This window comes from Dendrobates tinctorius, unplaced genomic scaffold (genome assembly GCF_039654945.1).
Source record: "Dendrobates tinctorius isolate UK_male_01 unplaced genomic scaffold, ASM3965494v1 ptg000138l, whole genome shotgun sequence".
Lineage (NCBI taxonomy): Eukaryota > Metazoa > Chordata > Amphibia > Anura > Dendrobatidae > Dendrobates > Dendrobates tinctorius.
Window position 1 is genome coordinate 26,058,478 of NW_027361806.1, and position 27,575 is coordinate 26,086,052.

The 27,575-nt window shown below is 43.8% G+C and overlaps 1 protein-coding gene across 21 annotated transcripts in view; it reads left to right on the plus strand.

The window, feature by feature from the left end:
* Positions 1-27,575, plus strand: part of ADGRL2 (adhesion G protein-coupled receptor L2) — a 218,755-nt gene that overhangs the window by 104,088 nt on the left and 87,092 nt on the right. The gene's annotated exons all lie outside the window — the stretch shown is intronic.

Sequence of the window (27,575 nt, forward strand, 5' to 3'; positions counted from 1 at the left end):
GCGTCCACTAACTTGATCTCCAAACTTAGGCCACTAGGAGCGAGTCCAACCCTCCAGCACCTCAGAAAGCCGGATGTTATAGGTAGACCTGAGTATCGTGAGTTTTATGCTTTTGTGATCAGTGTAACTTTTAGTGGATGAGGTTGTGGCCATTATTTTCCCTGTAACTAAGGATGTTATGGACGGCCTCGGTGTTGTCTGTCGTGTCAGCATAATTTTGATGTCTGAGTTTGTGCACCTATATCATCTTGTTGCTGTAAGTTTTTAGCTTCTCTTAGATTTTTTTTTTTGTTTTATTATTTATATGGTTCATCCTTATTTCATGATTTTTTTTTTTTTTTTTTGTCCCTTAACCTCCAAGATGTCAATAGTGCATGAGATATGGAATGACCTAACGATAAGGGGTCAAAAGTGGCTCAGCAACTGGGACACGTTTTGTCCTACGAGAGTATCTTCGTCCTTGGCTTCTGAATAGGTCGCCTTGATCTTTGAGATCAATAGGACTCTTGTCAGGTCTACAACAGGTTTTCCACCAATTGTTGGGACAGCTGCTCTGAAATATCCAGCTTCGTGTAAAAAGGAAAAAAAAAGGGGTTTACTCATTGCAGCTTCTTGACTAATCGGCAAATGGCTGATTTTCACTCTATAAATGTAGTAAAATTTATATTTATTTTTTTTCCTTGTGTCTGTGCTGGATTTGAAGTGATTTGTCGTAATGTTGTTGCCTCAATGATCTCTTGGTATTTCCTTCTATACCCCAGCACCAATTACTGTTCATCTGATCTCGGTGCACTTCTCCCATCGTTTTTGCCTCCAGTCTGCACATCAGAGCTCCTTTGGGAAATTGCCTTCTCCAGTTACCTGTCATGTCAACTTCAGTCTTCTTAGACTAGGGGATTATGAATGTTGTAACTCTCTGCTTGATCTAATGGTTCAGTGCTATGGGAGACAGCGGGGCGGCACGTCCTATATTTTCCCTGGCTTGTTCTCGTGGGCCACTTTCCGGCTCAGAATTCTCTTTAGAGATGACTCGAGAGGTAGCCGAGTTTTGATTGCGTTGTCAAAATAATGGAATAAAATAGATACTCTTCAGGTTTAAAATAAGGATTTTATTTTTTTATTGTAGTGCCTCAAAAAAAGGCTGAAAAAAAAAAAAAAAAAGTTGCTTTTTCTTGTAATCATCCAATACATTGTTTTTTCCAATTAGCCGCAAGATGGCAAGGTAAATCTGCTTGTCATGAGGAGCATCTGTCCCCCGAGGTCAGACGACTTATTCCCATTTAACACGGACGCTGAAAGTCTAGTTCCAAAATGCCTCTCATTACATTAACATTACATTTACAAGACGCGGAATTCCCCATCTAATATTAGCCGCAGTCTGAGAATAGACGTTCCTCCATCGAAATAAAAAGCCAAACGAGTCAAACAAAGCGGATTAATGTCCCATTGAAAAGAATGGACGAGCGGGAAATGACCAAACTGGTAAAGGGGAACTCTAAATACTGTATATTCATCTGAGTAAGTGTTCGTTTATCAAGGATGAGAGTAACGCTACATAAAGCTTCATCCAAACTTAAATCTTTTGTTTATGGCCAGTGGTAAACAAGTTTTCTGTGTTTTTGGGGAACTACTTGATTTACGAGTTACCTGGTTCCTTTTCTTGGAACAATTGAAGGTCATCCAAGGTCATTTCTAGGAAATATGTTTATTAAAGTGGTTTTTGAAGGCGGCATTTAGGACTTCTCAGTCTCATTCTTGTGACATGTCGGATGGATGGAGCGCTGTCCACGCGGCCTCGACATTGATGATGGACGAGTCCTCTCCATTTTGATTGATTCATTCTACTCTAATATAGGATTTATCCACTCTTATCACCGTATTTATGCGATTGCAGGCCTGCGAGGGGGCATGCCATAGAGTGGTTTATTCCAGTGATGAAAGCAAGGACTGCTTCTCTCCGTTCCCATCGTTGCGATGCGGCGTACCCAGGCATGCCGGCGTGATCCCGTTGATTTCTAGATTCATACCCGTCCTTGGCTGTCTAAAAGGGCATTTTGATCTACATTGCAATTAGTTCACGAGACGCCCTCATTAGGTTTGTTGTAATTGTACTATAATTCTCAAACTTTACCCCAAAATTTATGATCTATAAAACCATGAAAATTCAGACTTCACGGGAGTTTCTGCTTCTCCGTAGGGAAGATTCCTCATTTTTGCAAAAAAATAAATAACCCAGCAAATCCGTAACTTGATTTCACTGCCTTATGCCGGTTTTATTAAAAGTCTGAAATATATAGTGTTTGTCCCCCTGTTTACTGCGCTGTTTGTTTCCAGATCAGCGCCGGAGCGGTTCTATCCATCACCCACGCTGGTAAACTGCGGAGAAACCTAATGAAAGATGGAGAGGTGTGAATGGAAGCCTGTTGTGTCATCTGTGCCGATTGTACATGGAATTAAACACTCAGGCTGTTATATCGGGGCAGACATGAACGCAACTCGCTCTGCCGCCTGGATGTTTAGTGGTTTTGTACATTTGAGGTTCTTCTAAAAAAAAATGTTTTTTCCATTTGGTGAGTGTTTCCAAACTCCCTGGCAGATTTTAGTTCTCCTGTTGTCCTTTAGTGTTAAGATCTTGTAGAAATCTGATCTACCTCGTTCTTAGCCAGATCCTGTTCTGTAGACGATGGGTGGTCTACAAAAAGAGCCACCATTACAGGGGTTTGTCACCCGGCTTTTCTGGATTCAGGAATCACAAATCTGGCTATTCATGCCACGTTAGATGCTCCGATTACTGCCCATAACATGGGATATAACATCCTGTAATGGGCTCAAATAAATTTTAGTTTGGATAAGACGTAACCTGCAACTCTAGAGAACGATGCAAAATCCACACTTGCAAACATTTAAAATTAGTTTTCTTTGATCAATGTCCTCATTACCACCTGAGAAGCCCCCAAGTGCCCTTTTCTGGCCAACATTTGCTTAATACCTCCAACCTGTTTAGCAAGACTTGCCCCCACTCTGGTCATTTTGAAAAACAATAAAACAGGACCCCCATAATCATGTGCGGATTATAATACAAATCCAGGAATAGTAAAGTCGATCGGCGCACCCAACAAATATAGTGCTTCGAGTTTATTTCCTAAGCATCCAGCTATTAGGGTATGTTCACACTGGGCGGTTTTGCTGCCTTTTTTAATGCTAATTTTAAACTGCATTTTACAGAACCAGCAAAGCCTATGAGATTTCACAAATCTCATGCTCACACGTTGATTTTTTTTGTCATCAGTATTTTGTGCTTTGCATGGTTTTTTTGGACATAGTCACTTCTTTCTGTGTGTTTTCAGCATTTTTCACCCATTGACTCGAATGAAAAAAATGCAATAAAAATGCAGCAACACATGCGCTTCTTTCCTACCAAGCACTCAGGTTTTGCTGCAGGAAAAAAAAAAACCGCCCAGTGTGAACTTAGCCTTAAAATCCACATGTTGGTGATAGAAAAAACACATTTCTGGCGCTGAGTGCGCCGCCTCCTTTGTCGCCAAGAGCGTCAGTATTTTTTTCTATCACCAACATGTGGATTTTAATAGTTTGATACTTATGGAATAAAGTTTGAACACTATCTGTTTTTTTGGATGTGCCGATCGACTTTACTTTTCTTGGACTAATTTCCTGACGGTCTGCCGTATACGAAGCGGCCCCATTGTATACAAAGGACAGATTTGGTCATTCTCTGCTCGGTGAGAGATTTATTCATTACCTTTTTTTAATTAAAGTGTTGACGTATATGGACAGGGATGTTTAGTCCGCCACAGACCCCAAGGCCGGGGTGCAGCCGGTACCCCGCTCCGCCCTTAGTAATGCACAGGCTATGCTCTCTGCAGGGGCAGAACGCAGTAATTCCCAATGTATCGGGCCACAGCATGGGTAGTCCGTATTCGGGGCCCCCACGACACCTCCTGCGATTTACTGGGGGCTACAGATTGTCGGACAGTTACCTATTTAATGCATTATATTGCAGAGTACAGAATCAGAAAATGAGTGTGAACAACTGGGAAAATGAATTTGTATTTTACCTCCAAAGTCAGATTTAGCTGTACCGTAGTTTGTTTTTTTTTTTTACAGTGTAACCATGAATAAAACATTTCCCGTCCCCCCCTCCCCATCTCATGCCCCTTATTTTATGCATTAAATACCTGGAGGAGCGGCGGAGGATTGTGGGATGCGGGCAGTCATTACCTTAACCCTGGTTGTCAATATTAGCCCCCAGCACGATCTCCGCTATCGACGTGGAATATTCAAACTACTTCTGTCGTCTTTTCCTTTTCTTTTTTTTTTTTTTGTGAATGATTAATTACCATTTGTATCGAGTGAGGCAGTGAAGTAGCGAGAGCGCCGTTAATTAGACACATTTTGGTAATGTTCACATTGACCGCTTCGTCCTGTATCTGTACTTTTGGCTTTTCATGTTTTAGTTTTGTTTTTTATTTTAATTCTTTTCTGTTTTATATGTTCTACAAGATTCTTTGGAACAGATCTTTATTTTCACAGAATTATCCCCTTATCGGATTGTTTCGGTAGTTTTCTAACCTGTAACGGTGGTTTAGACTTTGTGTATATAGCGCCAATATGTTCCGTTTCTGTGCAGAGATCGCCATTCACCTGAACCCTAATGCCCACCGCTAAATCTAATTTTGCCACCTCGGTTGCACTTTAGGGCCAATTCCAGAAGAAACTGATAAAACTGGTAATAAGTGGGAGGAAATTGGAAACCACCGGCCCGACACAAAAACGGGAAAAACTCTGTTTTCTGTCTGAACACACGTATGTGTCTGCTATTAAATGTCTTCATGAAGACTTTCTGTCCCGGACCCTCACCGTTGGCTATAATGACCCAAACTGAGACCACTACAGGGTTCACTAGTGATCTAAGGATCTGTTCACATCTAGTCCTTTTTTTTTCTCGTCATTTGAAGGTGTATATTGGGAGTTTTCCACATCGTGAACCTCCGATGTGCTGTATAGGTAAACGGTGGCCGACGTCAGCCATTGAGTCCCAATCTAAAAAAAATGATGACTGCATTGTATCAATGGCCGGTGTCCCTCGATCCACCCTGGCAGATTGTGCTTCGTTGGACACAAAGATGCCAACACAGATTAAGCCAGGGTTTGCCAAACAGACAGTGTTAGTATAAACCGGGGGCTTGGGGATCTGTGGATTTAGTGCATCGGGATCTTATGGGGGTCACACACTGAATATGGAGGGAAATTAAAAAATTGTCTCCCTATATGACCGCTGGGGGGTCTGTCATTCGTGAGGGTTGTGGGGTTAGGAGCATGTTGGACAAAGATCTGAAATCTAATAAGTTGCCGCAGGACAAATTTAATAAAGAAAAGAAATAATAAAAATATCTATCTATTATATATTTATCATCTATCATCTGTGTGTGTGTATGTATGTGTGTGTATGTATATATATATATATATCTCTAAAGTAAATAGTCTTCATATAAGGGCCTCGCCGTGCCTGTATTACAATAAGGGGCATTTATATCTCCGTTCCCGGATACGTTTGGGTTACATTATCCATATTGCGAGTTTTAACATTTACTAAAGGTGATTTGGATTTTTTTTTCTTTTTTACCTGCGCTCGTGTAGTCATTTATCGCCTCCTTTACCGCCAAGACCTTTTATTAAGCCGCGCTGATCTCCTCGAGATGAAATGTAACCAAGATTATTTTTATTCAAATATAATTTAAATATTCATCAAAGAAGAGTTAAGCTGGAAACTGACACAGACCATTAACATCAAAAAATATAATTAATTGCATTGGGTATCGCATAGGAAAGTTAAGCCAAATAGCTGAGAGGCCGAGTAGCGCCAAAGATTGCGAGGCAATAGTTTGATTTGACTCTGTAGCTGAGGAATTAATAGTGATGTGGTTTCCTATGTGGGGCAATTAAAATGGGTTGTTAAGGTTCATGGCTTCTATAGAAAATTCATTGAATGTAACTTTGTAAAGCAGACGAGCATATAAAGTGAAGGACTCGGATCAAGGACTTTCTCCAAAGCTGTAACATAAAGTTACGTCGTTCCAGAGACAAAGCTGCGCTTGAAATTTTCAGTGGATATTTTTTTTTTTTTCTTAGCACTTTGGGGAAGACGATAAAAAAAAAAAAAAAGTCTCGAATAACCCTTAAGTATAAAATTGTGACTCAGAAACCCAAAGCAAACACAGGTGGTTTGTGGTCTGTGCAGTGGAAAACACACGGCTCCGCAGCCATAAATGTGTTTCGCGTGTCTGCGCTGTGTAGAGCTTCCCTCATAATCCGCTCACATAAAATCCCCCCAGACCTTTTTTTTTTTTATTAATGATAATTGAGAGGGAAGGCTTTTAATTTTTACCTAGAATTCTGATGAATTGGCTATTTTATTTATAACCTCGCACCTATTTTCCTTGCTGGTTATTCGCCCCAGAATAAATGGCACAAGAGCGGACGTAGCGGACGGCTCGGTGTCACTCATGGCGTTTCGCCGCTTTTCATGGGATGCCAATTTAATGGTTGTTTCCATCAGCATCATCCGTGTTCTACACGTGCAAACATGTCTGACCCGAACATCAGGGGGCTCGGGAGACAAAACTTGTTAAGAAATGTGGAATACCCAATTAGATGGGCCGAATGCAGAGAGTTTCTTAATGAGATCAATTGTCAGTCAGTGGGATTTGCCTCCTGTATGGTTTCATCGGGCTCTTATGTATTCAGCGAGCGGCTTAGAACAAGGCCTCATCACGAATTGTCAGTGCGGTGACATGTTTAGCCAATCAAACGCTGGAACTGACAACATTTACATCTAGCGGGATCTGCTTTCTGCGCGTCTCGGTAAATAGCCGCTCTCCACCGTCCTCACATTTTCCGGATGTTGTTTATCGTTGGCGGAGATGATTAAAATCACCATCTTTTCTTAGAACTTATAATCAACAAATGGAATTATTTTTGTGGCTTTGAATCAGAAAATTGTCTGTAAGTAGAAGTTCTTCCGTGACATTGTAGGAGGTGTTCACACACACGGCGTGGCATCCCCAGTGCCTAGTAGATTCTGTTGGGATCCATCAGGTTTGCCTTCAATTCTGACAAACATTTAGTCGTCCGTCCAACATGAATGTGACTTCACTTTGTCATTGTCGGCCGCTGGTGGTGGCATACGTGCCAGGCACCCACCCAAATTCATCAGGCATTGTAAGGAAGCAGTAGACTAGAGTTTGAATTACTTGTGATGCAAAATTCACATTTTTCTAAAGTTTTTTTTCTGACCCATCTTGTCACATTGGGTTTCTGTATACGGAAACTCCTTGAAGAGCTTTTCAGCCTTAAAGGGTAACTTTTTTGAGCGGAAGTATTTTCTATCCCTAACAATCCCAAGATTGGGGCTCTGTAAAATGGAGGTGCACATGGTCCTCCTCTGCTTCATTCATTGTCAGTGGAACTGTTGGAAATGGTTAAATCCAGCTCTAGATTTTCTTTGATGGTCCCATAGACCATGAATGGAGCCTAGGTTGGGCGTGCGCACTACTGCTCTATGTGGACAGGACCTCAGAGCCCCGTTCTCGGGGTTATCCGGATTGATGGGACCTCCAGCAATAAGCAAGCAATCCACTATTATATGGATAGGGAATAACTTGTTTTTTCGGTTGGCGTAACCCCTTAAGGCACCTTGCATGGCGATGCACGTACTGCATGCGTCACCGTATTGTGCCTCCGTATGGCCCTGTAACACGAGGGTTTACATCCGGGATGGAGGAATTTTTGTTTTCCTGTTGGAGTAATCTAGATGTAAAGGAAAAAAATGTCTGGAATTGGAAGTTAACGGAGAGACAATAAGATGTGATGGGATTTGCCGGGTGGGATGTCACTCTTGCTTTCCTGGGGCGACATTCATTGCGGGAGCAGAAATGGCAAACCTTGTAGTAGACGGCCACCTTTCCTGTGATATTTGGGGGCAGGGGATAGCCCCCTATAGAATTTAGATTTATTGTTCAGATATTTGGGAACGGTTGATGACTTCCAACTGTCACCAAGATTCTCCAACCACCGGTATGCCAGCTGAGGAGACCACGTAACCTCAACTCCATGACGTATTTACTCAGGATTTTTATTTTTCAGTGATTTTAATTTTTTTTGCAGTAAATCAAGAGAGTGAAGCCGTCTGATTTTCTAAGTGGCGTGCGGCTTTATTACAGGCATTGCATTATTGACATGTCAGTCACGCGTTTTGATGGTAGGACTGTAGTTCGTAGCTTACAGACACTTGGAGACACTTTCATCGTCGCATTATTCGGTCCGGGCGTCTCTGAAAGTTTAACCGCTGCATTTTCTGCTCCAATTTTCAAGGCTAATACTATTTATTTCTACAAAGCTCCGGCAGTGCTGACACGAGACCTCACGGCTCGCTGTGCCTTAATCTGACAGCCATTTTGAATAACATCTCCATAAAATGGATGACTGCCCCAGTGTTTTGCATTTCATCGAATGTTTGTTTTTCTTGCACATACGAGTTAAAGGATTTGTTGTCACTTTTTTCGGGATTGACTGTATTTTCTACAGATATTTTAGACCTCAAGATGATGGACACATTGTCATAAAACAAAGGTCCTCAACCTGCTGTGATGTTTATTATATTTTTCACATTTTTTTCTATAGAAAACATGAAGAGCGCTGTTTTTCTCCGTGCGTATTGAGGCCAATCTGGTTAATAGGTTTTCTTATTGTGGCAATTACTCTGACAGGGACCCGATGACCAAAGGCGGTGGTGACCAGAGGCTTGTGCTGATTTCAGCACTGTTAGATTTTTGTAGCTATGAAGACGATCATAAAACCCACAAACCCACAAACACCAAACTTATTTTATTTTATATTTATTTTTTAATTTTTAATTCCATCCCAATCAAAATTGTGTTGCATTTTAAGGAATCTGCTAAACTCAGTCAATTCGAAAAGTTTTGGTGCTCGATTGACGTGAATTGTCTAAAATGTCTGCCATCGTTTTGCAGAAGGTTGTATCAGCCAGAGATGACTCACAGGACCTCAGATGCGTCGATGTGGGCTTCACATGGTCTAGGGCAGCCAATGAAGAGGGTCTGTCACAGCCTATATATATATAATATATATATATATATATATATATATATATATATATATATATATATATATATATATATATATATATATATATATATATATATAAATAAATAAAAGCTGAGGCAGGGAATGCAGCCGGCAACTTATAATGAATCTGGATAGTGAGAGGACGTCACAGCGCAACCATAGAGTTAACAAGAAAAAGCCATAAAGCACTGACTAATCATTAGACCGTGTGTGACGGCACACCAGTGAAAAATGGGTTTGTTAATGACCTTGAAAGTGGTTGGATGCAGTCCTCAAGAGTGTTACACATGTCCGTTCAGTGGAATTGGAGATAACTTCTGATTGGCTGCAAATTGAATTTTTGTGGAAAATTTGATAAAGTTGGTGACTATGTAGAGATTCTCTTTTATCAATATGCAGCTTTTCTGCCCGTGTAAAACATACTAAATGCAACAGCTTTCTGGTGCAATGGAGATGACAAGAAAGGAGTCCAGGGAAAGGCCATATTTACCAAACCCTCCGTCCCTCACCACCCGCCCCCAATGCTTCTCGTCATAAGCCGAGACGGGTGAGCCATGGAAGCCGTTGCTGTTCTGTATCCTCAGCCATTGTTTTGCGTCGTCTTCAAGCGGTAGGCGCAGCGCTGTGAGATGAGACGACGGCTCTTGCATTGCAGTATCGGTGAATTCCTCTTCGAGGAACAGTTGCTATGATATTTGCTAATTTCCTCTTCTCTGTGGGCAGAAGTAGTTGTGCATTTTGCTTAAGTGACTTGGATTTCTGAAGTTTACATTGATAAAAAATGTGGAATCCACAAAATGACGAGCGTACATCTTCACGATGACCTTCACGAATCCGCGCTCAGAGCAGCAGCCGGTTATTGAATCCTGCAGGATTGTGCCGTGCCTGGCAGTGACAGAAATAGAAGATTGCGATCTCGTGGGCCGCTTTGTGCCGTGTTGATGGGTTCGGGAGGAAACTGCGGCATTACCTGTTTTCTACGGAGTAAATGCTTTTCAGTTCATAGAAAAGATAATTGTCGTGTTTTTTTTTTTTTTTTCATCTTAAAAAAAACTGCGGCGCAAAATGTGTGGGATCTGGGTTGTTGCCGATCAGCCGGTAGATACCGAAATATATTTGTGCCACTAAATAACGAGGACAAATATAATTGGTGTAAAATGTGCCATTATTAATTACTGGAGTCTCCATTTAAAGAGCCTGTCACTTGATTTCCCTTCTTAAAACCACTAGAATAGCGCTATGCTGTGATGCCACTGTTGCATTTTCTTTCTCAGTCTGGAAGATTTTAGCATTATAAAGAAAGTATTATAATGGTGCCTACTGGGGTTTGTCCTGATGAAGAAGTTTGGAACTTCCAAACACGTGAACTAATAATCTGCATTCCTGTGTTAATTTTTTCCTTTTTAATCATATTACCTGCAGCCCAGTTTTAGCCAATTCATTCCATTTCTGATTTTTTAATGATGCCTGCCTTATCTGCACATTGAGTCATAGAATCCTTGAACCATAGAATGTTAGAGTTGGAGGGAACCGCCAGGGTCATCGTGTCCAACCCCCTGCTCAATGCAGGATTCACAGGAGTCATCTGGGCGGTGCTGTTTGAATAGAGTCATGCAATCCTACACATGTTCACGTTTGACGGCTCACAGTTTGCTCTTGGCTTTGGCTCATGCATGGTAGATATGTCGGCGTTGGTTCTTCTCAGCCTTGGCTCATGCATGGTAGATGTGTCAGCTTCGATTGCTCTCAGCCTTGTCTCATGCATGGTAGATGTGTCCACGTCCGTTGTTATCAGCCTTGGCTCATGCACAGTAGATGTGTCGGCATCTGTTGCTCTCAGCTTTTGATCATGCACAGTAGATGTGTGGGCATCGATCGCTGTCAGCCTTGGCTCATGCACGGTAGATGTGTTGGTTGCTCTCAACCTTGCCTCATGCACAGTAGATTTGTTGGCATCGGTTGCTCTCAGCCTTTGCTCATGAACGGTAGATGCGTCGGCTGCTCTCAGCTTTGGCTCAAGCACAGTACAAGTGTTGGCGTCAGTCAATCTCAGCCTTGGCTCATGCACGATAGATGTGTCAGCATCCGTTGCTCTCAGCCTTGGCTCATGCACGATAGATGTGTCAGCATCCGTTGCTCTCAGCCTTGGCTCATGCACGGTAGATGTGTCTGCGTCCGTTGTTATCAGCTTTGACTCATGCACAGTAGATGTGTTGAAGTTGGATGCCCTCAGCCTTGGCGCGTGCGCAGTAGAAGGGTTGACGTTGAATGCCCTCAGCCCTGACGCATGCACAGTAGATGTGTTGACATGGGATGTCCTTAGCCTTGGCGCATGCACAGATGTGTCGGATGCCCTCAGCCTTGGCGCATGCACAGTAGATGTGCTGACGTCGGATGCCCTCAGCCTTGGCACATGCACAGTAGATGTGTCGGCATCAGATGCCCTCAGCCTTGGTGCATGCACAGTAGATGTGTTGACATGGGATGTCCTTAGCCTTGGCGCATGCACAGTATATGTGTCGGATGCCCTCAGCCTTGGCATAGGCACAGTAGTTGTGTTGACGTCAGATGTCCTCAGCCTTGGCGCATGCACAGTAGATGTGTTGATGTGGGATGCCCTCAGCCTTGGCGCATGCACAGTAGATATGTTGACGTCAGATGCCCTCAGCCTTGGTACATGCACAGTAGATGTGTTGATGTGGGATGCCCTCAGCCTTGGCGCATGCACAGTAGATGTGTCGGCTTTGGTTTCATCTTATACATGCACCAGAACCTTCTTGGAATTACATGTCTAGACAAATGGGGCATCAGTCCAGCCAAGAGGGTGTAAGGCAAGAAGACTCTTCACTTGAATGGCACCACCCATATGACTCCAGGGGGTAATTGGCATATAGCGCATGCATTTTTTTCACTGTGCTATGCAAAGTAGTTTGAAAGACCCGAGAGCCGGCACTGTTTGTTGGTTATTACCCCTTATCAATATCACTACTCTGCTCTTTACTGATGAGTCAGGAGCCCCAAAAGAGGGGCAGGTGCTCTGGTTGGTCTGATATGAGCTCCCATAGAGCCTTGCCTTGAAGAGAAGTCTCCCTGCCAAGATCTCTCCAGACAGTTTACATGGAAACATGCTGAGAGTTTTTCTGGAGCAGCAGAACGCCATGATGAACGGTTCAGGGCAGGAATATCCAGCAATAGGTTCCCTTTTAACCCCTTTGTTTCGTTCATCTATAGATTCCAGATGATATAATCTCAGAAATGATTCCACCCAGCCATTCCGCCATACGAATACCGCGGCCGTGCTTGTGATTCACTTTCTGAGACTCCATTAGAAAACGTAGCAAATCAATTCAGCCATTGTATTCTGTCGGATGGCGAATCGAGAGTCTCGAGTCCCTGGTCTCCGGTAATGAAGGACTCGTTGACTATGGGGCTACGTCAGAGCGCGCCGGGCTTCAGTTTTCTGCTCTCCAACCTTCCTTCATCCCATACATAATCCCGCCGTGCAACGTGTGGATGAAGCCTCCAGCTCAGACCGGCATCATCATCTCGCATCCGCCGTCCTCCCTCATATATAATTTAGTGCGCTCTCCTCTGTTTATATCAGTGACATAATAGTGCGTGCTAGTTTTTCCAAAGAGCGGTGTCTTTGCCGCTTCACGGCACAATGGCTTGTACTCCCAGGCCTGCACATGGTGTTAGCACATCTTTAATGCGCCTCAGTCTTAACATTTTATAGGTCACGATGAACCGAGTCCTGAACGCCTGTCAGCACTGGCAAACGAGAGCGTCCTTCCCTGCCCGTCCGGCTTAACCCCTCGTCCGCTGCAGGGAATAACACCGGCACCCACTCTCGTCTCCTGGAAGCAACCATCTTTATGTTTCGCCTGCTGTCAGGAAAGCAGAGGACTCGGCCAGTTGTGCTGATGTACCGGAGAGATCTGGTGATAACGGATGGTGCCAGGCGGGCACCATTTAATGCTCTGCTGCACCCATCATCGCGCTCTTTTTATGATACCCAAACAGGGCGGCTCGGATATTTTTATTCTGCTTTGTCATCTGGAAAGCGCCATTTCTTGGCGGTAACGAGGATGATTTTTATCTCGCGGTTGAGACACATTCAGTTAATATGTTAGAGACAATTGCATGCAATGGAAAAGCAAGTCATTCACATCTTGCCCAAGCGTGGGTGCCTTGCACAGACTTTTTGTGGCCACTAGGGGCGCTGTTTAAGCTGTAAATTTTAGATTTTCAGTGAACCGTCCGCAGTAAATCGTTCGCAGCGTTGATGCGATGACCTTGGCCTGTCGGCTGCAGTTACAACCTGTGACAATTTAGACTTCCAGTTTGCAGCCTACTAGATAATATCTGACTGCTGGATATAAATGTGCATTGTGCAGGACTTTTATACGCTCCTGCTTTGCAATAAGCGACCACCTTTTTTTCCAGCCTCCTAATGATGCCCGGTGATCACCATGGAGCGGATTCAGTAATGCAGAGGGAATTTTTCTGGCGATGGGATCATTGCTTGTGTTTACGTCGATGGACATTTATTAAATGAAATTGGAAAATGTAGCAAAATAAAATATTTTATTCCATTGCATCCTCCTTTCCCCTGCAATTATGTACGCTCGTTAAGGAAGCTGTTAATGGCGCTCCTCTACGGTGTGGAATTTGTGATCCGTTCAGACAAGGCGTCGTTTTTATGTAAGGATTATTCACAGCCCCGGTGTGAGTTTATGGGTTTGTATGGTGGAGGTGTGAGACCTGTGAACCCGGTGAGTCAGACGCAGAAGATGGAAATACAGAAATGCCCAGGTAATAAACACACATATATCATGGATATCAGAGCTGCGGAGACGTGTGGGAATATACTCGCCGTCGGAGAGAACGGAGAAGGGGCCTGAAATGGCCAAAATCTCAATTCAGAGGCTTAAAGTAATCAGATCTCGGCCACCTAGAAATATTCCTATAATTCATCTTCACTAACAATAGTTTTCCCCATTTCCTTCTGGAAAGTTTTTTCTTTGAAAGAGTTTGATAAATGATTGGAAAGTGCTCGTAGGAAGACACAACATTGCCATTTACTAATCATCTGTGTTCCTGCATTCTGCTCGTTTCCTTGATTACCGGCCACCTCTGCCAAGGGTGTGTGCACACGGTGCGGAGATCCACAGCGGTTTTGGTCCTGCGGATCCGCAGCAGTTTCTGCTGCGGTGTACAGTACCATAATATCCTATGGGAAATGGAAACCGCTGTGCAGACGGTGCGGATTTTCTAATCCACAGAAAGAATTGACATGTCAATTCTTTCTGCGGATTCCGCTGCGGTTTACCATCTCCTCCATTGTAGAGGTGATAAACCGCTGGGCAAAACCGCAGGCTAGTCCGCAGATAAACCACAGGTCTTTTGACCTGCGGATTTTGCAAAATCTGCGCAGATCAATCCTCAGCAGAATCCGCAGCGTGTGCACACACCCTAAGAGGTGGCCGGTTATTTAGACAGTGTTCACTTGCCAGCGTTGCTCTTCTGTGAAGCTGCCTCATGTGGCATCATTGGCGCATCAGCCAACTCCACCGAGCCACTAGTCCGAACTGTCGGTCTTGAGGAGTTCACCGCCCTCTGGCGAGATCCTGAGGATAGAAGACTAGAACAGCTCATTGAGAGGACGCATGGTGGAGCTTCTTATAACTGTGTGTTCTGCCAATCCTCATGTTATTCCTCCAAGCAATAGGAGTATACAGATGGGTATTACCGCTCGAAGCAGAAGTCTGTACACCGTCCAACGCTATCTGATCGGCGTCCACACTCCGATTGTAGGGACACACACTGTTCTAGAGCCGTTCCTCCTGGAAATGAATGAGCTGACATCTTGACTAGGTGATATTTCCATGAGCAGTTTTGCACCGTTGGCGCTGACTGGACAGTGAGTATGGTCCACCCTCCAATTGCAAACATCAAATTTATACATCATTTGCCAGGAGGAATAACAGAGGAACAACAATGCAAAGTTATTAGAGATATTCTAGAATTGTTTCTCAAGAAATGCAAGAATTTACTAAAACAGATTTGTACATAGAGGGGAAGGATCCTCTTCAATGTGACATAGGTAAGAAAGGAACGCTACTTTGTCGGCAAACTTTTGATCTCACACCGGAAGTTTTTCTAGCGTCTAACTTTTGCACCTTTCTCTTGCTCTGGCCGCCGGTGTAAACCTGTTTGTCGTCCCCCTGGTTCGTCAGCCATTGTGACCGTCTCTAAGCCCCACACAGCCGCGGTATTGTTGCCTTTGTAGGTATTTGCATATCAGCAAAAAAGCAATCTTTCCGTAGCCGATGTCTGAGATCTTATCGGCAGCTAATACTAGAAGGGGATTTGTAATGTTTCTTTTCTGAACCCGGCTTTGCATTTTTTTTTTTTTGTGAACGATGGTAACATTTAACGCCGGTTTAATTCGCCCATCACTTTTTATTTGCAAAAATATGTTCTGCGCTCATTCTCATGCTAAAACGGCGAGATAAGAAAGCCATCATTTTCTTTGTGCATTTATCATTTCTGGGAAATGTAAGTGATGGAGGCAAAAGCGCGGAGGATCCCTGGTGGAGGGGAAATGAAACAAGATAGCGTTTCGGGTAATGAAATGTTGGCTGAATACATGAGTTTCCATGAACACCTTCAGCAATTCCATGGCGCTGCGATAGCAGCCACTCCCCGCTGGCTGCCCCACCATTCCCATCAATAGAAGCCATTTTCCTCCTTGCTCCGCACAGTACCAGGCAGAGGGATGGAGGCACTAATTGTGTAACCTCGCCAGATTCCTGCAGTGTTAAGCATCCTGATAAAAGGATTAAAATAGAAATGTATCTGACGGCATTGTGTTTACCTCTAGACAGCGGAATTTCCTTAGCTCCTCGGCAAATAAAGGCAACGGTAAAGAACTAAAAAGGATCAAAACTCTTGCCAAAAAAGTTTCCAAAGGAATGAAAAAATGCTTCAGCTTTTTACATCTGGGGCTTTAGGATGACACAATGCTTATTTCTGCAGACTTAAGGTGAGATTAGCTTTCATTGATGAAACGTTAATAGCATCTCGTACCAACACGAATGGAGACATCTCGTAGCGAGCGCAGTCATTATTTAGACATCACTTTCCATGTGTCAGATATTAAAGTGAAATCCGCCCTTGAAAAAAGTCATCCCAGATAATCGAGACCATGGGGTGTTAACTCTGTTTCTCGGAGCCCCTAAAGCATTCAAAAAGCAGAAGAGACTCTGTAGATCGAAGGGGATTTGTCACTGTGAATGAACTCTCATGGCCCCATGCAAATTAGGATAAAGTTGGCCAAACCTGCCGATATCTAATGTGTGTGGAGGCCTCCCGACTCTTGCGGAAGTTGATATCGGGGAGGAGAAAAGATCAGTCAGGTGCAATCTTGCAGATCTCTCATAGGGCATACCGGAACGCTCACCCACACTCATTTTGCCATTGGATGGGAGAGTTCGGGATGATGGTAATTGTTCGGTCGATGGTTATCTATTCATGGCTCATTCACGGGTTCAATGTTTGTCACGTTCAATAAAAACCGACCCATTTATTTTGATCAGACTCTGATCAGAGTTTAACCGGCGTGTGGTCCGAGTGGCATCAGGTTTTCTTGTACGTAGAAAAAATGTTTCTCCACCTTCTCCTTTCCGATGGTGAAAATCGTACCGCATTCCGATGTCATCCCATAGAGGTCCGATTATTTCACGGACCCATTGATCCAATTTAAATCCAATGTTAAGATTAAAATTGGGCAAGATTCCGATCTCTGCCATGGACCACTCTGTTCGGGGAAAACTCTGACGTGCACAGCCTCAAAGACTAACATGGGTATGAGAGCTATCCATGAGACCCCAGATAAAACTCGTACCAGAAATTCAGAGCCCTTAGGGCTGTGGAGTCGGTAAGCCAAACCTGCGACTCCGACTCCTCAATTTCCCTTACACCGACTCCGACTCCCACACATATTGCTTGTATTTAAGTGAAAAATTTATTGTAGTACAATGTGAACCTCAGACATTTAATCATTTTTATGATCCCATAATCAAGATATTTAGATAGAACAGAATATATATTGGTGTACTACCCGGTTTTCATTCTTTTTGGTACAGATACGATATGGATAGACAGATATGGATAAATGGATATATAGATAGAGCAGATTTCTAATCTGCTTTTGCTAGTGAAAACATTATCTATGAGCTCAAAAACCTTTCAGGTGATGCGGTTTTTTAAAAAGATGATCAGCTTTTGCAGCTGAAAAACGTATCCTCAAAAAACACAGGAAAAACGCTGTGTGTGAATGTAGCCTTAGATCAGGAATAGAACAGCCATTTATAGGACATTTCATAACTTTCCCAAACTCCTATGAAAAAATATTCAGCACATCCTGCATTGAATTACTGCACCCAATTTATTATATATTTTAGGAGTCGGAGTCGGTCCATTTTATACCGACTCCAACTCCGACTCCACCAAAATGAGCACCGACTCCGACTCCACAGCCCTGCTTAGCATGACAGAACGGTATAGTTTACGTCTGGGATGGGCAAATAATTTTCCCAAGGGGCCGCATGAGAAACTGGCACTGCGCAGTCGGCTGAACTTAGAGGGGCGGTCTGAAACCAAAGGTGAATTTCATATTAAATGTGTATCTATTCAGTGTAATAATCTAATATTGTTTTCTAATATACTTCAATGAAAAATTCCCTAGCGTACCCTCTACATTCTGACTTCTGTCTGGTTTTTTTTTTTTTTTTTTTTTTTTTACTTTTACGTCCCATGACATTTTGTTTGAGATTCACCAGTGCATGCTGGGATACTTGTATTAGCCGCCGTCAGGGGGGCAGAAGCTGCAATCACTGCCGCAGACTCTGCGCCCTCTCTGAAATTAGGCGCCATCAGTGATGCCTGTTTTGGAGGCTCGGCTAGTCCTGGTCACCTTATAATGCGTCGTTCTTAAATTCTGACGCATACTCAGTATGAGCTCTCTGTGCTATATTCCTTTTGAATGCACAATGACAGTGCGCTCCCTGTGGTATATTCCTTTGAATGCACAATGGCAGTGCGCTCCCTTGCTGGCTCTATGGGGAAGAGATGACCCGGCAAGGACCAGTCCAGTCTCTGAAACAGATGACGCTTCTTTTAATGGTGGGGAAAGCAGCTGTGGCAGTGACCGCAGCCTCTGCCCCCTGATGATGTCCCTTGTGAGTATCCAAAAATGCACTGGGATTCTCCAACAAATGTCATTGGAAGGTTAAAAAAAAAGAAAAAGACAAGCAGACAGGAAGTTAGAGTAGAGATGGAAAGGTAGAAATTTTTCAACTGAAGTACATTAGAAAAGTGATTAGATTATGAATTAAATTTAGTATGTAAGTCACCTTTGGTTTCGGATCACCCTTCATTCTGCATAATAATTTTGTCACTTTATAAAAAGCAGTTACTTATGTGATGAAGTTTACATGAGCATATAAAAAAAATCATTATTTTCATCTAGAAAAAGATGACTTTCCATCTGTATTGTCATCCGTATGGCATCCATTTTTAGACCTCAGAAGTGAATACAATTTTAAAGAAGAAATAGTGTCCTGTGTCAGTAATGGAAATGTATTCGTAAAAATTGGATGCTATACGGAGGATTCATATGGGATCCAATTTTTTTTATTTTTGCACACTTAGACTTCAACAGGCGAGTCCGATCCGAAATACAGAAGAGACCGGTGGGCGCGGTGACACTTCTCACACAGACATTTTCTGACTGTAATCTAAATGGCTCAATCCCATAACATTGCTCCGAGCGCTCGGTCTGAGGTCGGGTTTATTTTTTTTCATACTCAGCACTTGGACAAATATTACAGTTGTGCGAACATAGCCTGACAATACTTGTTGCAATAAAGCTGATCGTAACACGCAATAGCAGTTGATCAAGCAATAAATTGGGAACATGGGGAAAAGGTTTTCTCCCACCTCTACTCCACATGCAGAGATCCACATCACATATGAGGCAGGAGCTGACAGGACGGGGTGGGATGCCTTACTGCAGTCTATGGAGTGGATGTGATAAGCCACAGATCACAGGGGGCGCACTATGGGGGGACTTAACTCTTACCTGTCCTGCAAAGGACATACAACAGTACAAGCTGGGAGCAAAAAGGAAGGTAAGGGTTAACCCTCACATACAAAGGTGAGAACTCCCGCCCTCCGGCTGTGAGTGTCAGCCGGCCACACAGGAACACTCAGGGGCCGGATGTGGCCCGTGGGCCACAGTTTGTGCAGGCCTGGTTTAGGGCATCTCCAGAAACCCCAACTGGGGCCCTTGAACTTGCAGAGAGGATCCTACAGCCATACACTGTACATCCACAAGAAAAAAAAAATGGTTCTACAGAGAGAGCAGAGACAGTTTATGGTGCCTTATATGCGGGCACCCGGTGCGTCTACAGGTCATAGTGCAGTGGTCGTGGAGCCCGATAATATAGGCTTAAGGCTTACTAACTCCATTGTTTGCACCTCTAGTCTTTGCTCACATGCCGCCCTACATCCTGGGAGCTCTACCTTCTGTCCAGCTGTGGACTCTTCTTGACGCTTTTTAAGATGACATTCCCATTTCACACCTCCACTGATGACCTCCTGCAGCAGAGATGACCGGGGGCGCTGGACATCTTATCTTTTGCAAATTTACAAAGTGTGAAATTTGCACCTACATTTGCGGCACAAAGTGACATATTGCAAGTATGTTTCACAGCATGTGCATGAGATTTCTTAAAATCTCACACTATACCACTGAAAAATGCTTCTTCAAGCAAATTAAAATCTGTGATGGTTTTGCACCGTGAGAACGTAGTGTAGGCTTACATAGGATGTCATCCAGTTGGTGCTAATCTAAAGTGAGCGAGTCGTCTGGCAGGAGGTCTGATCCCACCTCAACAATGCTAAAAATGCGGTACACCAAAAATGAATCTCCGTTGTGTTTTTTTTTTTTTTTTTTTTTTTTTTTTTTGGGAACGCCTCATTTCTCCATAAATTAATGTGTTTAAATCGAATACCGTATTGCGCATCTGATGTTCCGATTAGTGTTTAAGGGGCTTTATGGTTGTTGGTTGGTAGAAGGTTGTCGCCTGGTGGGTCGTGGAGCTGCTGCACATTGTTGTGCGGTTTCCGCTTCTTATCCCACCTTCTAATTGCGCTCCGTGTGTTTGAATTCGCAGATCTTCAGGTGTTTTGACAGAATGTGTACATACTTAACATCCCCTTCATGGATCTTGTGGAAATAAACAAGTTTGTTACAACAGGTGTCACCGGTCGCAGAGCGAGGAGGCTGAGATGTGGTGTCGTCAGAGCAAGTGAAATAATCGATACGCGCCAATGAGGGATAATATTGTCACCGTGCGCGGACTTCACGGTCTTCCTGACCCCATTATCTCTAGAGTCCAAGTGCAACGTTCCAAAAGTGTCCGGTGTTTCCAAGGGAAAGGAGATCACATTCGGACTTGTATTTTCAAACTTTCTTACGTTTCATATATGTATATATATTGTACACTCCGGTTTATACAGAATGAGTTTTATTCCACAAGGGTTTATTTTTCATCTTTTTTTTAGTGAACACATTAACATGACGTTTGATCCCGGATTACAAGAGTTCACTTTTTAAATGAAAATTAATTTGCCCGATATATTTTGTTTCAGAGTTAGGTGAAGGACATCTGCAAAGTGCGAAACACTTTGTAACATTCAAACTTGTTATTTTTATAAAACAAATATTTTTTTCTATGTTTTCTACCATTAAATGCTTTTATCACATGGCGACTATTCATTGGATGATAACAGCTTAGAAGCTACAAAAAGGAAAAAAAACAAACAAAAAGCAGAATCCTTACCATTCTGGTGGCAATATGTGATACTAGTTGACCAAGGATGTTCTAATTAATTTTACTACATTTTCCCACATCGCTTGCGGTTTGCAGCGTTCTACAAATGAATCACCACGGTTACCCTCTGGAATCAACACAGATCGCTCCGTATAGTTGTGTGTTGACGAAAAAAAAAAAAAAAGAAACCCCGAAGACCCTTCTTGTTCTCTCGGGCAGCTTTCCTTAAAACCGTTTTATGTATACATTTTTTTTCTTCTTCTGTAAAATGTGTCCTGAATGCCGGTTGCTTCGCATTATTGCCGCTGTAATCCTCTAAGTGGGTAATTAACAGTCCAGAAAAGCAATTTGTAGAGCTGGAAAGCCATAAAGGTGAAAAATATTTTTTCCCTTCGAGTGTTCTTTAAGGAGTAAATAATTATAAGAGAGATGGTTTTAAGATGACCAATGTAAATGTGAACGTAATTAGGAGAAACGTTCTGGAAATTGACGAGCAATGTATGCCCCGGAATTCTCATATCATAACAAGTCTAATTAAATATTGAAAAGCCCAAAATCTCCAGTTCCAAGAAAAATTACCTGCCACAGAAGGCCTCTAACTTTGCAGATAATTAGCTTGGGTTATTGAGGAAAAGTCAGAGATTTGCTTGGAAGGGCCTGCAAGGTTATGTCTTATTACGCCGCAGCCATCGGATGGTCGGGTATCAAGTTCTTTGCTAATTTGGTCTAACTGGGGATGCCCATTGCGAGCTCCAATTTGCCGGGCTGTAAATGTCGATGTGTTTGCAGATTCTCACACCGCGATAGGCGAGAAGCATCTCAGGAAGTGATTTCCATAAGTGGGATCGTAAAGAGAGCCAGGAAAATGATGCAATAGATAAGTTATGGGGCATTTGAAGTGGCCGTGTCAGGCAAACATGGGGCGGCCATGGTGTAGGCCAAACGTATATCTATGGCTGTCGGTTTAGTGAGAATATTTGTGAATGTGTGTATTTAACAGGCCCATAAAATTCATAAAGGTCCTTTCTGTTTTCTAGAAGATTAATTGGCCGAATAAATAAACTTCACATAATTGGCTGATTGGAAATTTAACCAATTGTCTAGTAGCCTGTAAGAAATGGCTCTACTTCTGTGACTTCTAAGGTTGTGTCTTATGAAGACCACTCATGTCGAAATGCAAGGCCACCATCAGGAATGTCGGGCTCCCTTTATGCCAAATCTGGTATTCCCACCACCTCTTGTCCATTATGTCTCCTGTTTTGGGCTGTAAGGCTGCATTTAGACATTGTGATAATCGTGCCCCTTATATCACGGCTGATTGGCTAACTGTATAGAATGTCTTTGAGTTAAATTGTTCATGTGGTACTAGTCAGTAATGTAATTTGCCAGTAGTGATTTAATAGCCGGTAGACCACCGGTCCTGTCCTGTCCTGATGTTCCATAATGTTCATATGGACATGACCACCAAGGTCTTCCAATTGAGACTTTTATCAATGCTCCGTAAGAGCAGCTCCTAATCTGAAAGATTCGAGACATCTGCGTATCTCCTAATTCATCTCAACGAAGGCCACGAGATATCACAATTCCCCATCTATGGCCACTGAAGGGAAAATGGCTGGCTGGTAACGGCTTCCCTTTGCTGGCTGTGCCGAGAAGGGATCCAAGCTTGATCAGCTGATTTCTCCGGGATTAGCGGTGTGAAAGTGGCTGACTCTCATAGACTAGATGTTCAGGATTTGGATTGTTCCCTTTTCCAGTCATTGAAATTACAGTAAGTTTTTGTCATTTCTGCTCCCCCTTTTTCATACAAACATGTGTGCATTCTGAATGCTGCTGGTTATTATGGTTTGTCCTTTAACAAAGGGCAACAGACACATATAGAGCACTTTTATGGACCCAGAGATGGCGCTTTACAGTAATGACGCTGTACGTAGTTTCTGTGCGGCGCTGATGTCGTGTGTAGTTTCAGTACAGCACTGGACGCCGTGCGTAGTTTCTGTGCGTCACTGACGCTGTACGTAGTTTCTGTGCGGCACTGACGCCGTGCGTAGTTTCTGTGCAGCACTGACGCCGTGCGTAGTTTCTGTGCGGCACTGGACGTTGTGTGTAGTTTCTGTGCGGCACTGACGCCGTACGTAGTTTCTGTGCGGCACTGACGCCGTACGTAGTTTCTGTGCGGCACTGACGCCGTGCGTAGTTTCTGTGCAGCACTGACGCCGTGCGTAGTTTCTGTGCAGCACTGACGCCGTGCGTAGTTTCTGTGCAGCACTGACGCCGTGTGTAGTTTCTGTGCGGCACTGACGCCGTACGTAGTTTCTGTGCGGCACTGACGCCGTGCGTAGTTTCTGTGCGGCACTGACGCCGTGCGTAGTTTCTGTGCGGCACTGACGCCGTGCGTAGTTTCTGTGCGGCACTGACGCCGTACGTAGTTTCTGTGCGGCACTGACGCCGTACGTAGTTTCTGTGCGGCACTGACGCCGTACGTAGTTTCTGTGCGGCACTGACGCCGTACGTAGTTTCTGTGCGGCACTGACGCCGTACGTAGTTTCTGTGCGGCACTGACGCCGTACGTAGTTTCTGTGCGGCACTGACGCCGTACGTAGTTTCTGTGCGGCACTGACGCCGTACGTAGTTTCTGTGCGGCACTGACGCCGTACGTAGTTTCTGTGCGGCACTGACGCCGTACGTAGTTTCTGTGCGGCACTGACGCCGTACGTAGTTTCTGTGCGGCACTGACGCCGTACGTAGTTTCTGTGCGGCACTGACGCCGTACGTAGTTTCTGTGCGGCACTGACGCCGTGTGTAGTTTCTGTGCGGCACTGACGCCGTGTGTAGTTTCTGTGCGGCACTGACGCCGTGTGTAGTTTCTGTGCGGCACTGACGCCGTGTGTAGTTTCTGTGCGGCACTGACGCCGTGCGTAGTTTCTGTGCGGCACTGATGCCGTACGTAGTTTCTGTGCGGCACTGACGCCGTGTGTAGTTTCTGTGCGGCACTGACGCCGTGTGTAGTTTCTGTGCGGCACTGACGCCGTGTGTAGTTTCTGTGCGGCACTGACGCCGTGTGTAGTTTCTGTGCGGCACTGACGCCGTGTGTAGTTTCTGTGCGGCACTGACGCCGTGTGTAGTTTCTGTGCGGCACTGACGCCGTGTGTAGTTTCTGTGCGGCACTGATGCCGTACGTAGTTTCTGTGCGGCACTGACGCCGTGTGTAGTTTCTGTGCGGCACTGACGCCGTGTGTAGTTTCTGTGCGGCACTGACGCCGTGTGTAGTTTCTGTGCGGCACTGACGCCGTGTGTAGTTTCTGTGCGGCACTGACGCCGTGTGTAGTTTCTGTGCGGCACTGACGCCGTGCGTAGTTTCTGTGCAGCACCAACCTGTGGACACTGTCTCCATGGAAACCTGTAGGGGACATTTCTCAGTAACGCCGCTATTATGCTTCTTTATATGGAGCCTTTAATTGTGCTTTGCTTTTATTTGTCCGTTCCTTTTTTTTATCCTGAGCTTCTTCTCGTTCCCGTTCTTCGCCATGATCCAGATTGTACTAAGCCGAGAAACCAACATTGATTAAGAGGCTGATGGTGAAGTAATAATGGCGCTGGAGTCTAATAACACTTCTGTGACAAATAGGAGGATTATCTGGGAATACGTGTGCTTTATATATTAATTACACTACATTTAGTTTCTTAATTTCATGGTTACTTTGCATTCAGGGTTTTTTCATGAAGAATTCATTAGTTTTCAATCACTTTAATGGAGCTGCACGTTCTTCCTTCATTTCACCCAGTTTTCTGTGCATTTCATCTTATACGATGGCGATGTTATAGAGGAGGAGGCTGCCCGTGTTGGTTTTCAACACCCTTTTTGTTTTACGCCATTTTGTGCTAATTGTTTGTATAGGTGGTTAAAAAAAAAAAGTAATTCTTGAGTATTTTTTGGTTTGTTGAGAAAGTTTTATTAAAGTTCTGTTGCTTCATATTGCAGAAATGGTGATTCCGTCTTGTACCCGATGGCCCAGAATTCATCGCACAAATATTCACTGGTCGAAAATTCCTGCTACAATCTTGTGTCCTTTTGGTGTAAAATTCTTATTTTGCCAATACAAAAGGGTCCAGATATTTTGTTTTATTAATACCTGCTATGAGATTATTAGCCTCATCCTAAGGGCTTGTTCACACGGGCGTATAACACGGCCGAGTGTCTCGGACCGGTGTTCTATGCGGCAGCTCTGATCGGCAATTTGTTTTCCTCCTGCCGATTCAACATGGAAAAACAATGGCAGCGCGCTACGAGACTGGGCTCACTCACACCCAATAAAATCTATGGGTGCGTGAGAAACATTGAACTGCACTCTGATGTCATTGGTGTGCAGTTCATTTACCGCAAACAGGCAATGGAGGAGATGGAGATATTTTTCTGCTCATGCAAGAAGATCCAGATCACACTTGGATCAAACTCTTGACAGAGTTTGATCCGAGAATAGTTGGATAATCGGCCCCAATTCTGTCGCCTGAGTGATTCGACGGCCGTGTGACCCTGGCCTAACAGAACTGCTGATAGTCCAAAAAGATTCAAAGGCTTCAGTATTCTGACACTTCGTCATCCACAGCCGTAGCTTACCAGGTGGTCTACCTTGACAGCTATCGTCCACCTTCTTCACTTTTCTGCCGGTTGGTGGGCCACAGTTATTACTAGTTCAGCCGCCAAGATGGGCAGAATCGTACTTTTCCAATATCCAACAGAAGTCTAACTTCCTAATTGGCAGGAAATAATTTTTATAGAGAGTTTCCATTGTCCTGACCTCAAAGTACAGGGCATGTTCTGTGACTAGTTGGATTATTTTCTATAGAGATGAGATAAGCCTGGAGCCGATTCCTAGACTTGATGGTGAATGTGTTCTGACTGCGCTCCGTCCACTCTGTGCCTCCCCTCCGTGGGTTTTCTCCCCCATTACGATCCACTTTCTCCATTGTTCTTTATGACTTTATCCTGTTTTAATTATCTCAGGTATGAGCCGCCTTTAATGTCCTGTGTCGGAGTCTTGTCTTTGGTTTATGTTGATGTCATGTGCCTTTCATTTCCACTCTGCATTTTTAATCTCGGAGAATAGCACTGAATAATGGCCCCTGGCAGGAGGTAATGAAATTTTCTTAATTCATATTTTCATGCTGAAACCTCAATTGAAAATGGCATCCAATGGCCTAGAGACAGAGCGGTAGTGGCGGCGGTTTCAGGGGACCTCTAATAATGATCCAGTGTTGGCGCAGATGCAGAACGATAGCACGGCAGAGAAGTAATTTAAGGAAGAAAGAGAGCGCACTGTTGCTTTATTGTAGCATATCTAATGATCGGCTGAAGATTCCCAATAGTTTTTGGAGCATGACAAGGGAAACTAATGTTATCTTGCCAAAACAGAAGTCCCGGCTTAATCAGTAGAACAAGAATATTGATTAAAACACTTTGCACAATAGATTGCACCCAGAATCTCGTCTCCATCATTCCACGCTCGCTAACACGTAATAACAAACAAGGGAGAACAGAGTCTTTCATATCATTTGTTTTACATTGGGCAACCTCCGTCTGTCGACAAAATATAGCAGTATTTTTATTAAAGATCGGCGGCGTTATTGGACTTCGCGAAACAATGATTCCGCCACAAATAATAATGTAAGCGGTGAACGCCTTCCTGGAAAAACAAATGTCCGTCCAAGGAAGAGACATTAGTGCGCGTTCTCAGATTTTTGGTAATGTAAATATATAAAGGGAAAAAAAAATGTAAAGAATCATTAGGCGAATTATTCTTGATACATCACTTGTTCTTAGAGTTTTTCCTGTCGCCTGAGGTCCATGAGAAGTTTTATTTATGAAAATGTAAAACGCGGTTTTCCTCCAGCGTTACGGCTCTCATTGGTAACAGAATGACTGGTCCATGTTTCAGCGGATCCCGATGAGCCGCATTGGTTCACAGTTGTTGGGTCCTTTGAAGATGTGGTGCGTTTGACGGTAAAGTAGTTGTGAAAACCACTCTCGCTCCAGCACCGCAGCCTTGAGGGCACAGAACTCTTGTTAAATGTGAACAGTGCCGTAAAGGGTTTTCTGCTACATAAAAGGACTATTAATAAAATACCTTTCTAAACATTTGTTGATTAAAGACCCAAAGTGGGGGGGAACCCTCCCTTACTGGCGCCACTCCTCTGCGCCTGCTAGTGTTCCCAGCGGGTCCCCTGACACAACCATTGTAACTTGACGGCTGCAGATCATCAGTGGTTACCGATTGGTTGCAGCGGTCACATGATATTGATTATTCCAGGAGAAAAAAACTGAGGTGCAGAGGTCTGGGAGATGAATACAGATTCTTTTTTTCTCTAAATTCCCCCAATCTGTGCCCATAGCACCGAAGGTTTAAAGTAAGGGAAGACCCCATTATATGTTTTATGTAGCAGTGATAAACTGATGGTGGCCGTGCTCACACACCTTTAATTGATCATCACCATACACTGGGTCTGCCA